The following is a 16,655-nucleotide window of genomic DNA, read 5'->3' on the forward strand; positions in this document are numbered from 1 at the left end:
TTGTCAAAATTGTCAAAATTGTCAAAATTGTCAAAATTGTCAAAATTGTCAAATTGTCAAAATTGTCAAAATTGTCAAAATTGTCAAAATTGTCAAAATTGTCAAAATTGTCAAAATTGTCAAAATTGTCAAAATTGTCAAAATTGTCAAAATTGTCAAAATTGTCAAAATTGTCAAAATTGTCAAAATTGTCAAAATTGTCAAAAATTGTCAAAATTGTCAAAATTGTCAAAATTGTCAAAATTGTCAAAATTGTCAAAATTGTCAAAATTGTCAAAATTGTCAAAATTGTCAAATTGTCAAAATTGTCAAAATTGTCAAAATTGTCAAAATTGTCAAAATTGTCAAAATTGTCAAAATTGTCAAAATTGTCAAAATTGTCAAAATTGTCAAAATTGTCAAAATTGTCAAAATTGTCAAAATTGTCAAAATTGTCAAAATTGTCAAAATTGTCAAAATTGTCAAAATTGTCAAAATTGTCAAAATTGTCAAAATTGTCAAATTGTCAAAATTGTCAAAAATTGTCAAAATTGTCAAAATTGTCAAAATTGTCAAAATTGTCAAAATTGTCAAAATTGTCAAAATTGTCAAAATTGTCAAAATTGTCAAAATTGTCAAAATTGTCAAAATTGTCAAAATTGTCAAAATTGTCAAAATTGTCAAAATTGTCAAAATTGTCAAAATTGTCAAAATTGTCAAAATTGTCAAAATTGTCAAAATTGTCAAAATTGTCAAAATTGTCAAAATTGTCAAAATTGTCAAAATTGTCAAAATTGTCAAAATTGTCAAAATTGTCAAAATTGTCAAAATTGTCAAAATTGTCAAAATTGTCAAATTGTCAAAATTGTCAAATTGTCAAAATTGTCAAAATTGTCAAAATTGTCAAAATTGTCAAAATTGTCAAAATTGTCAAAATTGTCAAAATTGTCAAATTGTCAAAATTGTCAAATTGTCAAAATTGTCAAAATTGTCAAAATTGTCAAAATTGTCAAAATTGTCAAAATTGTCAAAATTGTCAAAATTGTCAAAATTGTCAAAATTGTCAAAATTGTCAAAATTGTCAAAATTGTCAAAATTGTCAAAATTGTCAAAATTGTCAAAATTGTCAAAATTGTCAAAATTGTCAAAATTGTCAAATTGTCGAAATTGTCAAAATTGTCAAAATTGTCAAAATTGTCAAAATTGTCAAAATTGTCCAAAATTGTCAAAATTGTCAAAATTGTCAAAATTGTCAAAATTGTCAAAATTGTCAAAATTGTCAAAATTGTCAAAATTGTCAAAATTGTCAAAATTGTCAAAATTGTCAAAATTGTCAAAATTGTCAAAATTGTCAAAATTGTCAAAATTGTCAAAATTGTCAAAATTGTCAAAATTGTCAAAATTGTCAAAATTGTCAAAATTGTCAAAATTGTCAAAATTGTCAAAATTGTCAAAATTGTCAAAATTGTCAAAATTGTCAAAATTGTCAAAATTGTCAAAATTGTCAAAATTGTCAAAATTGTCAAAATTGTCAAAATTGTCAAAATGTCAAAATTGTCAAAATTGTCAAAATTGTCAAAATTGTCAAAATTGTCAAAATTGTCAAAATTGTCAAAATTGTCAAAATTGTCAAAATTGTCAAAATTGTCAAAATTGTCAAAATTGTCAAAATTGTCAAAATTGTCAAAATTGTCAAAATTGTCAAAATTGTCAAAATTGTCAAAATTGTCAAAATTGTCAAAATTGTCAAAATTGTCAAAATTGTCAAAATTGTCAAAATTGTCAAAATTGTCAAAATTGTCAAATTGTCAAAATTGTCAAAATTGTCAAATTGTAAAAATTGTCAAAATTGTCAAAATTGTCAAAATTGTCAAAATTGTCAAAATTGTAAAAATTGTCAAAATTGTCAAAATTGTCAAAATTGTCAAAATTGTCAAAATTGTCAAAATTGTCAAAATTGTCAAAATTGTCAAAATTGTCAAAATTGTCAAAATTGTCAAAATTGTCAAAATTGTCAAAATTGTCAAAATTGTCAAAATTGTCAAAATTGTCAAAATTGTCAAAATTGTCAAAATTGTCAAAATTGTCAAAATTGTCAAAATTGTCAAAATTGTCAAAATTGTCAAAATTGTCAAAATTGTCAAAATTGTCAAAATTGTCAAAAATTGTCAAAATTGTCAAAATTGTCAAAATTGTCAAAATTTTCAAAATTGTCGAAATTGTCAAAATTGTCAAAATTGTCAAAATTGTCAAAATTGTCAAAATTGTCAAAATTGTCAAAATTGTCAAAATTGTCAAAATTGTCAAAATTGTCAAAATTGTCAAAATTGTCAAAATTGTCAAAATTGTCAAAATTGTCAAAATTGTCAAAATTGTCAAATTGTCAAAATTGTCAAAATTGTCAAAATTGTCAAAATTGTCAAAATTGTCAAAATTGTCAAAATTGTCAAAATTGTCAAAATTGTCAAAATTGTCAAAATTGTCAAAATTGTCAAAATTGTCAAAATTGTCAAAATTGTCAAAATTGTCAAAATTGTCAAAATTGTCAAAATTGTCAAAATTGTCAAAATTGTCAAAATTGTCAAAATTGTCCAAATTGTCAAAATTGTGAAAATTGTCAAAATTGTCAAAATTGTCAAATTGTCAAAATTGTCAAAATTGTCAAAATTGTCAAAATTGTCAAAATTGTTAAAATTGTTATAATTTTCAAAATTGTCAAAATTATCAAAATTGTCAAAATTGTCAAACTTGTCAAAATTGTCAAAATTGTCAAAATTGTCAAAATTGTCAAAATTGTCAAAATTGTCAAAATTGTCAAAATTGTCAAAATTGTCAAAATTGTCAAAATTGTCAAAATTGTCAAAATTGTCAAAATTGTCAAAAATTGTCAATATTGTCAAAATTGTCAAAATTGTCAAAATTGTCAAAATTGTCAAATTGTCAAAATTGTCAAAATTGTCAAAATTGTCAAAATTGTCAAAATTGTCAAAATTGTCAAAATTGTCGAAATTGTCAAAATTGTCAAAATTGTCAAAATTGTCAAAATTGTCAAAATTGTCAAAATTGTCAAAATTGTCAAAATTGTCAAAATTGTCAAAATTGTCAAAATTGTCAAAATTGTCAAAATTGTCAAAATTGTCAAAATTGTCAAAATTGTCAAAATTGTCAAAATTGTCAAAATTGTCAAAATTGTCAAAATTGTCAAAATTGTCAAAATTGTCAAAATTGTCAAAATTGTCAAAATTGTCAAAATTGTCAAAATTGTCAAAATTGTCAAAATTGTCAAAATTGTCAAAATTGTCAAAATTGTCAAAATTGTCAAAATTGTCAAAATTGTCAAAATTGTCAAAATTGTCAAAATTGTCAAAATTGTCAAAATTGTCAAAATTGTCAAAATTGTCAAAATTGTCAAAATTGTCAAAATTGTCAAAATTGTCAAAATTGTCAAAATTGTCAAAATTGTCAAAATTGTCAAAATTGTCAAAATTGTCAAAATTGTCAAAATTGTCAAAATTGTCAAAATTGTCAAAATTGTCAAAATTGTCAAAATTGTCAAAATTGTCAAAATTGTCAAAATTGTCAAAATTGTCAAAATTGTCAAAATTGTCAAAATTGTCAAAATTGTCAAAATTGTCAAAATTGTCAAAATTGTCAAAATTGTCAAAATTGTAAAAATTGTAAAAATTGTCAAAATTGTCAAAATTGTCAAAATTGTCAAAATTGTCAAAATTGTAAAAATTGTCAAAATTGTCAAAATTGTCAAAATTGTCAAAATTGTCAAAATTGTCAAAATTGTCAAAATTGTCAAAATTGTCAAAATTGTCAAAATTGTCAAAATTGTCAAAATTGTCAAAATTGTCAAAATTGTCAAAATTGTCAAAATTGTCAAAATTGTCAAAATTGTCAAAATTGTCAAAATTGTCAAAATTGTCAAAATTGTCAAAATTGTCAAAATTGTCAAAATTGTCAAAATTGTCAAAATTGTCAAAATTGTCAAAATTGTCAAAATTGTCAAAATTGTCAGTCAAAATTGTCAAAATTGTCAAAATTTTCAAAATTGTCGAAATTGTCAAAATTGTCAAAATTGTCAAAATTGTCAAAATTGTCAAAATTGTCAAAATTGTCAAAATTGTCAAAATTGTCAAAATTGTCAAAATTGTCAAAATTGTCAAAATTGTCAAAATTGTCAAAATTGTCAAAATTGTCAAAATTGTCAAAATTGTCAAAATTGTCAAAATTGTCAAAATTGTCAAAATTGTCAAAATTGTCAAAATTGTCAAAATTGTCAAAATTGTCAAAATTGTCAAAATTGTCAAAATTGTCAAAATTGTCAAAATTGTCAAAATTGTCAAAATTGTCAAAATTGTCAAAATTGTCAAAATTGTCAAAATTGTCAAAATTGTCAAAATTGTCAAAATTGTCAAAATTGTCAAAATTGTCAAAATTGTCAAAATTGTCAAAATTGTCAAAATTGTCAAAATTGTCAAAATTGTCAAAATTGTCAAAATTGTCAAAATTGTCAAAATTGTCAAAATTGTCAAAATTGTCAAAATTGTCAAAATTGTCAAAATTGTCAAAATTGTCAAAATTGTCAAAATTGTCAAAATTGTCAAAATTGTCAAAATTGTCAAAATTGTCAAAATTGTCAAAATTGTCAAAATTGTCAAAATTGTCAAAATTGTCAAAATTGTCAAAATTGTCAAAATTGTCAAAATTGTCAAAATTGTCAAAATTGTCAAAATTGTCAAAATTGTCAAAATTGTCAAAATTGTCAAAATTGTCAAAATTGTCAAAATTGTCAAAATTGTCAAAATTGTCAAAATTGTCAAAATTGTCAAAATTGTCAAAATTGTCAAAATTGTCAAAATTGTCAAAATTGTCAAAATTGTCAAAATTGTCAAAATTGTCAAAATTGTCAAAATTGTCAAAATTGTCAAAATTGTCAAAATTGTCAAAATTGTCAAAATTGTCAAAATTGTCAAAATTGTCAAAATTGTCAAAATTGTCAAAATTGTCAAAATTGTCAAAATTTTCAAAATTGTCAAAATTGTCAAAATTGTCAAAATTGTCAAAATTGTCAAAATTGTCAAAATTGTCAAAATTGTCAAAATTGTCAAAATTGTCAAAATTGTCAAAATTGTCAAAATTGTCAAAATTGTCAAAATTGTCGAAATTGTCAAAATTGTCAAAATTGTCAAAATTGTCAAAATAGTCAAAATAGTCAAAATTGTCAAAATTGTCAAAATTGTCAAAATTGTCAAAATTGTCAAAATTGTCAAAATTGTCAAAATTGTCAAAATTGTCAAAATTGTCAAAATTGTCAAAATTGTCAAAATTGTCAAAATTGTCAAAATTGTCAAAATTGTCAAAATTGTCAAAATTGTCAAAATTGTCAAAATTGTCAAAATTGTCAAAATTGTCAAAATTGTCAAAATTGTCAAAATTGTCAAAATTGTCAAAATTGTCAAAATTGTCAAAATTGTCAAAATTGTCAAAATTGTCAAAATTGTCAAAATTGTCAAAATTGTCAAAATTGTCAAAATTGTCAAAATTGTCAAAATTGTCAAAATTGTCAAAATTGTCAAAATTGTCAAAATTGTCAAAATTGTCAAAATTGTCAAAATTTTCAAAATTGTCGAAATTGTCAAAATTGTCAAAATTGTCAAAATTGTGAAAATTGTCATGTTCGAAAAGTTAAAATTAAAAATATTTTCCCTCATACATTTATCGACCGACATGTATTGAACTCCATCAGAAAGCTACCTTTTATTTTTGGAACAGCTTTAATTCGAGTCGTAAAATAACAGCTCAGTATTAACAACAATCAAAGAGACTTACTCGGCAAAAGCTTGGATAGAATTATGTGACATCATATTGAAACTTCCCCATTCCACCATTTTCGGGGATAGGTCCATGTAGGTGGCAGCACAAACAAACACGACGACGAGACGTGTGCCAGTATGGAAATGTACCCATCCGGCAGAGCTCCATCCTATTTGGGGAACACGCAAAATTCAACACTCATCGTCGTGGCTAATGGAGAAAAATTAATTTGACAGATGTGAAATATTTACGAGCGCTTTTGATCCTCCTGGCTTCAGGTTCGTTTGTAGATTGGTCGGAAAAAGAGCGACTGGTTCCAGCCAGCCCTCCCTGGGTAGGTATGTAGCATTTTTTATTTAAATGGTTATCTATCTATGCGTGTGCTGACTAAGGTGGTTCAATTCTTTTTCATTCTAGCTTTAATTGTGATTATAAATTTTCTAAAATTTTCAACAAATAAAATTTAGGTAATTTTTTACCGAATTTTCTAGATGCGAAGAATGAAAAAATAGCAACATTTTTCGAACAAGCTGTAAAGGCAATCAATTTGGTATTTTTTTTAAATAAATTTTCACTCATGTTATTTCAATAAATTTTAATGAACACCCAGAAATGTTTACGAAATACACTTTGAACAAATGCTTATTTAGGTGAAACATGATCGAGTAACTCGTCAATGATTGTTAATATTATAAATATATGTTCATAATAATGTACTGTAATTTTTTTTTTAAATATGAAAAAGTACCTAGTTTTGTTAATTTTTTCTTTATTTGCTCGTTTCAGGTGAGTATAAAATACGATTAAGCCGTACCATAAGAAAGCTTTATGTAAGTACGATATGACGATAAATTTTGCAACTCTTCTCGAAAACGTTATTCTTAAAAACGCAGATTATTTCGTCAAGCTTGAACTTGAGTAAACTAGCTTAACTTAGCTAAGCTTGGTTGACTACTCATATCCATCTTAAATCATTGAACCCGAAACGCTTTATAAACAGTTCTTAAACATATTCATTTTTGTCATATAGACCCCGTTTGATTTGAAATGATAAACATTTTTAAAGTTTTTAAATGACTTGACACAAATGACACACTTAAAGTTTAATTAAAAAAAGAAAAAAATATCCCCGTTCGCACGATCACATGGAAAAGCAAAACAAAGGAACGGGCTCACCAAGAATGCCAAACAAAACGTCAATCCTCGATGTAGAAGCTGCTTGAAGCTTAGGGGGTAGTTTTCTATCCAAAATTTAGTTCCCGTTGCTTGATTGGTTAAATCACTAAATCTCAGCCAATTTTCCGTACTTTGAAATTTGCTTCAATTTTTTGATGACGTTGTGAGATGGGTGAAGAAGGAAATTATGTCCAATCAACAACAAATTTGGATACAAAGACCTTTTCAAGGACTCCGCAAACTGAAATTCATAATAGAACCATGGGTAGACCAGCCAAATCGTAAGGAACAAGTAATACTAACAAGATGTCGGATTGGTCACACCAGATTGACACAGAAACATCTTGTGGAAAGGAATTGCATCAATGTCTGCGACGCATGTAATATCGATTTAACCATCGACCACATATTTACCATTTGCAGTAAATACGAAATATTACGCCGACAGAGTGGAATCGTTGGAGATCTTCCATCCATTTTGGCAAACGTCAAGGGAAAAGAAAGAAAAGTGATAAAATTTCTAAGAAAATGTAAATTGTTTGAAGAATTGTAACTACTCCTAATCCAGAGGGGGAATGACCCTGCGTGGTTAAACTCCTCTTTAAATAAATAAAATTATCTATCTATCAATTTTTTGATGACAGCAAAAAAAAGCCACAGCCTACTCTTTGACTTAAAAATGATCCATTTGGAAATGAAATTGTCTAACACTCAAATCAAATAACAATCGTTTCTTAGAGCAAGTTTACTCGTGTTGGGGGAAAGTGGTAAAAATTTTGACACTTGTAGCTCATTTTGAAAATTTTACCATGCAAAAATGCTTTCAAGATCTTTAGGCGTTGTATTTTTTTACAGCACTGTTTCTGTTTCTTGGAAATTTACATCAAAATCAAAGTTCTTGCTACACACTGAAAAAGTTCTTTCAACCTTTAGGGCTGTCCCAACGGTAGATGCAAAACATGGTTTTCGACCACGCTAAAACAGTCCGGCTGGCACCGCGACCGGTGGCGTAAATTGCTGTTATCGATTTCAAAATTCCCAACAGTTATACGGCTTTGTTCCAAATTCATGCAAATTTGGAACAGGATTTCAAAATATACGACAGACCGACTTAGTTCACGGTGAGAAAATTTTAGCCAACAATGATTTCTTTCACACATGTTCGGGTAACATTGGGTGTGATAATAGTTTCTTTTTGAGATATTATTTGAATGTTTTTTTTCGCTTCAACCACCCTATACGTAACATAAATTGAGAATAGATGTTAATAAAAACCATATCAAGTAGAAATAATAGATGACACATTATTCTCGATTTAATATCATTAAATGAAAAGCGTTTCATTTGGGCTCGACGAATTAGTGAATCCAGTCAGCGTTCTAAAATTTGAAAAAAATAAACGAAAAGAAAATTTTAATACTATTTCGATGAGGTAAAATAAACGTTTATTGTTTGTTCTATAATTTTTGTTTTATTTGAGATATTGAGAGATTTTTAGTTTCGTATGGATTGCTCGGAGTTTTCGTCAATATTTTTATTTATTTATTTTTCTGTATCCATACATAAATTTACAAATAGTGAAGCAAGTTTTTGTCAAACAAAAATGTCGACAAATCAAAGGAAAATTTCCTTTGACTTTGGGATAAACATTTCTCGTTTCCTTTATCAATGTCAGCAATAACTTGAAAAAAAAAAGCTTTTTCATTTCATTTAAACAAAACCTTATTCCATTGATTCAAAGCAATTTGATTGAATTAATTGAAGAATTGTTTCAATTGACCTTTTTGCCTCGTTGTGTAGTTATATTTGCTTTTAAATTAGTGAAATCCTGGTAGAATAGTTGAAATCATTGTTCTGTCAAAAAGAATATTCGTAGAATTAATTTTAAGACAATCAACCGTGAAACTCAAAACTTATGCAATTTTTCCAATAAAATGGGTTTTTTCTTCTAAATTATTGAGTGTCTGCAATGGAAGTGTTTCCGTTCTAAATTTGCTCCTACACCGGTGGGGAGTAGGTGTTTTAGCCGATTCTAAAATTTTAAATTGTGCTAAAATTGGTATACTTAAAACCAATATTTACGCCTGAACCGTTTCAGGTGCTTTTATTCGAGAAATAGCGTTCCAAAGCTTCCGTGGTGTTTATACATTTATTTTAATTCTATTGAAAAAATTTAATCACAACGAATTCAAATTCTTTAATTTTGTCAAGAATTCTGTTCTCGGTAAACCCTCAAACTAAACTTCGTGGATTGTATAGCACTTATCACTGAAAGGGGATCGAATACACTTTATTCCCGTTTCTGACCGTTGGGGAAGGTTTTATTCTGCCTGGCCTTGGTGTTTCGGATCGATTAAAAACGCGTCAACACAGCTGTTAGTTGGTAGGAAACTAATAGAGAATTCGTTTTCGCGTGGTGGTGCACCGGGGCACTACCGGTAGTGCACTTTTTGCTGTTTTCATGCTCGTTTTCACGATGAGTAGTCCACTGGTAGTGCACCACAAAGTGGACGGTGGAACACTCTGAAAATATTCGGTGTTGCTTGGGCTCTCACCAATACTATCATGAATTTTGACAGCACGTGCTTCCCGATGTAAACAAATATCAGCTGGTTGGTGTATTGCTATACCACAAAATTGCGTTCGAGTTGTTTTTTCTCTCTTTATTATCCCGAAGAACGGAAACTTGTTCCGGATCTAATACCAGTGCCGTTTCCAACAGAGGCGGAGAATTTACCTGGATGGCAGGTTCCAAAGCAAACAACGCTTCCAAGAAGAAATGTGCCCAGAAAGCTTGCTGCAATCGGTTCCAGGCGATGCCGAAAAAGAGCAGCAAATCCGAGTGCAAAAAGGCCAACCCAAAGATTTGGTGGAATCGCCCAAACCGAAAAGTTCTTGTTCGGGAGGGTCCTATAAGTTGGTCTCCACAGCAAGAAGCGTTCAGCTGCATCGAAGCTACTCTGCTACAAGCCAGCTTCGAGCTGTGCCTTAGGGCGACGATACTCGGTTGCACCAAGTCCCGGATTCCCACCCGTTGCCCTTCAAAAACGGTAGTTCGAGACTACACCCGCATTGGGAGCTTGAATTTCGTTCGTTTCGGTCTGTTAGCAAAGCTTTCTCCCCCGACTTCCGCGATCCGAGTTCGCCATTTTGACTTCCAAGAATTTTTTTGTAATCCGAAAACGGAAAAAGGTACTCGAACTCAGATGAAATTTGCGAGGAATAAACGTTCAAAATACCGGAACCTTCAAGCTGGGGTAACTGCAGTCTAGCAGCAGCAGCAAGCATAGACCGCCCAGAATCAGCCGGTATTGCAGTTATCATCAGATCCAGAGGCGAATCTACCAAGCAAAATAAATCTGAAATCTTCACAATTCAACATAATATGTAAATTCATGCTAAAATTTTCATATTATTTAAAAGACAATGATCAACTAAAGTAAATTTCATTTCAATTTTCGAAGTCAAACGAAAACAAATACCAGCTGTAATGGATTTTTGACAGCTTGATGTTTTCTGTTGACACTGCCGATTTCACGCACACCAACAAAGGTGAGTGCAAAACTCGATTCATGCTCGTTTCCAGCGTGGATGGTGCAACACTTTCGGGTGGTGAAAACGAATACGGTATAAGGAAACTGGCTGTATTCAACTATGCTTTTTGTTTACGACTCTCCCAAACTGAGCATAAAGCGAGATGGTAAATTGATGAGCGGCAGAGGTGCCAGGAGTAAAGATTTATCAGAATTTGTTCTGATTTTCGAGACACCATCCTGATTTTTTTTAAACTCTCAAATTGTCCTGATTTTTGAAAATTGGGCTTTCAAATCTCTTGAATTGTCCTGATTTTCATTAACCTTCCAAAGCCGTTCGCTAAATATTCGATTCGGGGAAATTTGAGTTGTAGTTTGGTTTCGTTCTCCTGGCTGTAAATGTTAACTGATTTTGATGATATTATATAAATTGTGTAGGTAATTTATTCTAATTACTCAACATTTTAAAATTAAGTCGATATGTATTACCAGGTTATCAGAAACTGGTTCAGATAGTAAAAAGTCCGAAAAATCAATTTTATTTTTGCAATACTCGTAACTTCTGACAGCTTTTCTGTATTGGAGTGTTTCATTGATGTTTGAAATTGTCAAGAATCCATCTATCCGATAATTTATAGATATGTTGGGGTCCAATGGAAGTTTTGACCGCTATCTCAGACCTTCCGGTAGAAAAAAAAATCTTACTTAAAAAAAAACGACAACAATTTTGGCTTTGCTTAGCTGTATTTTATTTCCCAATGAACCGATTTTCAAAACTCAAATTTTAGTTTTTTGCCATTAACTTGATCATTATTGCCATGGAACATACTTGGTCTGTCACAATTCCCAGTTCTTCAGTATATTGGAATGATGATAAAGATCTTTGAAATGTGCGCTCTGGGTCATATTGACCCGAACAGCTTTCGAGAGTTGAAACATCTCAAATATAATCGGATTGTAGCTTAGCTATGAGAAAATCTAATAAATCTGTAATAAAATAGTTAACCCCATTTAGTAGATGGTGATCTTCGGTTCAGATGATATTTAAATGGTGTTTTTCGAAATGAACTGCAGCCCAGCCAAAAAGCTGCATAATTTAAGGTGTTTACGGCATTTGTATTTTGCCTTTATTTATGCAGTCTTAGCAAACCTGCTTATTAGATAGTTCCGTAAATCCAGAGTAGTCCTGAAAAAATCCTTATTTTTTGCTTCACGTCTTCCTGATTTTTGACGAAACCACCTGGCACCCCTGGTTAGCAGTGAGTTCGTGAGTGACTCCGCTCATACTTTTATAATAAGGTTGCCAGAGTGCCCGGTTTTTTCCGGGTTGGCCCGAATATTTCATACAAAATTTTATTGGAAAATGCCCGGATTTTGCCCGAATTTATTTACTTTATTTGGCAAATCAAACAAAACAAAAAGCAAATTGTGTTGCAAAAATTTTGTATTTATGCTTCCAAAACGAAATTTATTGAGCAAGTTTCATATAAAATAATCATGGATTATATTTTGGAACTCTCTAATACGGGTTCGAATCAGTCGATGTACTTAGATGAAAATATATTTTTTCAATATTTTTTTCTTGATTTTTGTTGAGTAACTTATGGGTTTTGACAAAATTTGCCCGGATATTGTCCGGATTTTTGTCGACAATTTTGAAATAAAATGCCCGGATTTTGCCAGGTTTTTATAAAAAAATGCCATGATTTGTCCGGCCCGGATTGGTATTGAAAAAATTCTGGCAACCTTATTTTATAATCACTAGGGGTGCGCAAAAAATTAAACTTATTGTCGTTATTAAACAAACGCAGAGCGAGAGTGTGCTATTTCATACCGTGAGAAAAAAAAAGATTTTGATCAGATGATTGGTCGAAGGATTTTTTCTCTCGATCAGTAATGCATCCTATAGAACGCCATTCGAAAAATCTTAAAATTTTGGAATCGTTGAAAACTTAGAGCTATCCCAATCTGAAATGCATTCCAAACATGCTTTCAAGAACTTCCTTTATGAATTAAGGTAGATTTTTTCATGATATAAATGATTATTTCGATCGAAACATGCTCATACTTATATTTACACAAAATACTACAACGAGTTTACTAAATGTTGCCGAGATTTAGCAAATTATTAGAATTTTTTTACGATCTTGAAAGCTGATCTGGTTTTGTCTTCAAGTGACTATTAATGACATCACTTAAGGAAGTTGTTTAGTTTCTTGTTTAAGAGATTTTCATCTTTTTTTTTTCTCAAATAAGATAAATCATATTTTTTTATATATGCCTACAAAAATATCTAAAAGTTCTATTTGCTTAAATTTTTTTTAAAATTTCGCCAAAATTTACATTTTAATACTGCACTTTTTGACTGCAGTAGCAGTCAAAACTACTCGCGGACTTCGAGAAAGTTGAACATTGTGTTGAAACCATTATTTCTTATTTCCGTAAATTGCCGTTTTTGTACAGTCCGATCTAAAAAAAGAGTTCATAACGTGGAAAATGTTGAAAATGCGAAAAAGTTCAATATCTGCTCTTCTATAGGAACACAATTTGTTTAGAAATGCTTTCAAAAGTAAAAATGTCAATGTAATAGATTGACGCCACCTTATAACGGAGATATATTGACCTTTTACCCTCAACACATCAACATTTATGAATATTCGGCTCAAAAAACAGTATGAGTTAAATGCCTCAATAAAACAACTTTTAAATAAAGAAATACATTTTTTAATTCTTAGTTTTCGATAAACCATGTGTGGAATCGAAAATTTTGAACAAAATGAGACCTTACTTGTGTGATTATATCTGAGGTATTGATTGACGTCTGCCGGAGCCTCCGTACGTTTCTGAAAATGGAGATATGACTGTCTTTATCCTAAATTCCCCATTACAAACAATCAGCAGAAGCTGACCTTAAATCTGCGCTTCCTAAGCCAATCCGTCGTTTCCCACCGGGAGGCCAAATCAAAACAAACAATCAGCAGCAGCAGCCTTGAAAATCTTTGCCTGCTAAGCCAATCCGTCTTTTTGCACCGGGAGGCCGAGTCCCAACAAACAATCAGCAGCCACAACCTTAAAAATCTGCGCTTCTTAGGCCAGTCCGGCTTTTTCCACCGGAAGGCCAAATCAAAACAATCAGCAGTAGCAGCAGCCTTAAAAATCAGCGCCTGCCAGTCCTATCCGTCTTTCTCCACCGGAAGACCAAATCAAAACAAACAATTAGCAGCAGCAGCCTTTAAAATCTGCGCCTGCTGAGCCAATCCGTCTTTTTCCGCCAGAAGGCCTAATCACAACATAAAATCAGTACCAGTTTCCTTAAAAATCTGCGCCTCCTAAGCCAATCCGTCTTTTCAACCGGCAGGCCAAAATAAAACAATCAATCAGCGACAGCAGTTTTAAAAATCGGCGCTTCCTAAGCCAATTTTGCATTTAAAAAACCTGAACACCCCTCATTTTTGAGGTGTGTGTGTGAAGAATGTTGCTCCTATTTTGTTTTTAGATCCAAATCAACCGTTACAAAGGTATTTAATGTATTTGGGGAACGTTTGTCGACAGCCAGGAAGTCTGGATCGGGGGGAAAATCGAAAACCGGAAGCCGCTGAGACGACAAAGAGAGTTGCCGGTAGTTTCAAGCGAAAACCTAACCTCTCTCTCCGAGATGCCGCAAATAAGCTGGGTGTATCGTCTACAACCGTGCATCGAGCCAAAAAACGAGCCGAACTATCGACTCCAAATCGCGATGATAAACAAAATACGACGGCCAAAGCGCGATCCCGGAGGCTGTACACGACGATGCTGACGAAGTTTGACTGCGTGGTAATGGACGACGACGTCAAAACCGACTACAAGCAGCTTCCGGGACAGGAGTTTTATACGGCGAAAGGAAGGAGAAAGGTAGCAGATATTTTCAAGCACATAAAACTGTCAAAGTTCGCGAAGAAATATCTGGTTTGGCAAGCCATCTGTACCTGTGGCTTGAAAAGCAGCATTTTCATAGCTTCCGGGACTGTCAACCAAGAAATTTACGTGAAAGAGTGTTTGAACAAACGTCTGCTGCCTTTCCTGAAGAAACACGTTTGTTCCGTACTGTTTTGGCTGGAATCTTGCCATTACGATAGAAAGGCCATGGAGTGGTACGCCGCCAACAACGTGCAGGTGGTTCCCAAGGACAACAACCCTCCCAACAATTTCTTCAAAATTATAAACCCCCAGCATGGATTCTTGTAAATTTATTGAAAATATAGGGGAATTGAGCGGAAAAAAGTGATTATGCATCCGTTGATTAAGTCGGGCTATGATTTAAAGTCTTTAGTGACAATTTATCTCTACAGACTAGATGTCACTTTCTATGTTGGTTTTTTTTTCAATTGAATAAGCATATAAAAATTCTTATTCTACCAGAAGAATTTTTCGGTCCGTTATGTTTCCTATGAAAATTTCAATCTTTTAAATCTTGTCATTAATAAAATAGTGTTGAAAAAAGCTTGTCTGGATGCGTTGTCAAAATATCCCTTTAGAATCACCCTAACTCCCCCATCCTCAGCTCAAGAACTCTCGAAAGCTCGCACATCGCTACAATAAGTTCCCAACAACGCAGTGAAGGCATTCAGTCGAAAAAAAACGGAAGAAAAGGTCGCTTATCCTCGCCCGGGGGAGTCTCCAAGTAGATGGATTTTACAACACACCGGTTGACGTGAACATACATTCAACCACACACACATCCATACGTAGATTCGTATGAATGGATCGCCGGGACACATCCATCGATGTGTATTCACGCCGATTGACAAACCCGAATATCGAGGTAATCGAGCGCACAAATTGGCAGAAAGGATTTTGCCTCATTTTCTAACGCTTTGATCCGGGTTATTCTCATTTTTCTTCTCTATGGCAGACGTGTTTCAGTCGTTGGCTTTGGGTATTATTAACTGACTCACTCATCCATCATAGGCCAATCGTCGTTCGTTGTCTGGGGTTTCCAGCTTGTTTGAGCCCCGAGGATTAACCAATCATATTTTCATTTGATCTGGTTTCAGTTGAAATAAATTTACCTTTCAATGAGTTTCGTCTGGCTAAATTGGTCCCAGCTTTGAATACTTCAGTTTATTTTTGAGATAAACAATCTACATTCATAATCCGACAAGTGACAGTTGCACTTCAGCGCCCGGGGTGGCAGAATAAAAATGGAAGCTATTTTCCCTACTCTTGGTGGACCGGATCTAAAAATAGTTCCCAATGTTTGCACAATCTCCATGTCAGTCCGGTCCAAAATGGTAAAAAAAATCACGAACAGGGGAGTACTAAGGTATCAGAATTAAAAATTGACATCAGAATAAAAAATCCTCAATTATAAATTCGAATTGAGAGTTGAAACGCTGATAAAAAAATTGATTCAATAATTTTCATAAAAAAATTGTTTTTGAAAACAGAAAAATCCCCGCCACTGATAATGATGATGACTCCCTGTTTTGAATATGCATGTATCCTATCTGCACTTGAGCTGCAGTCAAACAAACCAACCTTCCGTGAGTTCAGCCTTTCTGTCCACATTTCAACGAGGGAACAACAAAAAAAGCGCCCGTACTTATTACTGTTATGGCACAGAGTGTCATCAAACCATCATCAACGGCAGCTGCAGCATCCAGCCCTTGACAATTTCCCTACCCTCAAACTTCCACCACCCCCTAAAAGTGCACCCTTTGGTCCAATTTGAGCAAAACCAGTCATCCCACCTTTTAGGCACAACAACAATGACAAAAAAGAAAACAGTCCCAGCCCAGGAATGAAAGTTAAACACAGGATCAACATAAACAGAACAAAGTTTTCCTGCAGAAAAACTTTAGCCCATCAGCATTGGATTCTTGGGAACCAACATCAGATGCTGATTTGCTGCTGCGGGATTCCTAGTCCTGGTGCTGCTGCTCATCAACAAAGATGGCGACATCTGTTGACAGACAGACAGGAAAGCTACATTAAAGAACACTCTTAAAAAACTGGAGCACTTCACTGCAGAACTTTCGGGGCAGATTTGTTGAAGCTTTTGTTTGTGATAAGTTCGTTTTAAAAATGCTATGAAAAGATGATTTCGGAAATGAAAATTATTGGGTTTTTCATGTTTACATTTTTGTGGCGTTTAAAAAAACTTAT

The 16,655-nt window shown here is 32.0% G+C and overlaps 1 protein-coding gene across 4 annotated transcripts in view; it reads left to right on the plus strand.

The window, feature by feature from the left end:
- LOC129755150 (ras-interacting protein RIP3) overlaps window positions 1-16,655 on the plus strand; it is a 430,486-nt gene that overhangs the window by 112,460 nt on the left and 301,371 nt on the right. The window lies entirely within an intron of this gene.

The sequence above is a fragment of the Uranotaenia lowii genome, chromosome 3, assembly GCF_029784155.1.
Source record: "Uranotaenia lowii strain MFRU-FL chromosome 3, ASM2978415v1, whole genome shotgun sequence".
Classification (NCBI taxonomy): Eukaryota; Metazoa; Arthropoda; class Insecta; order Diptera; family Culicidae; genus Uranotaenia; species Uranotaenia lowii.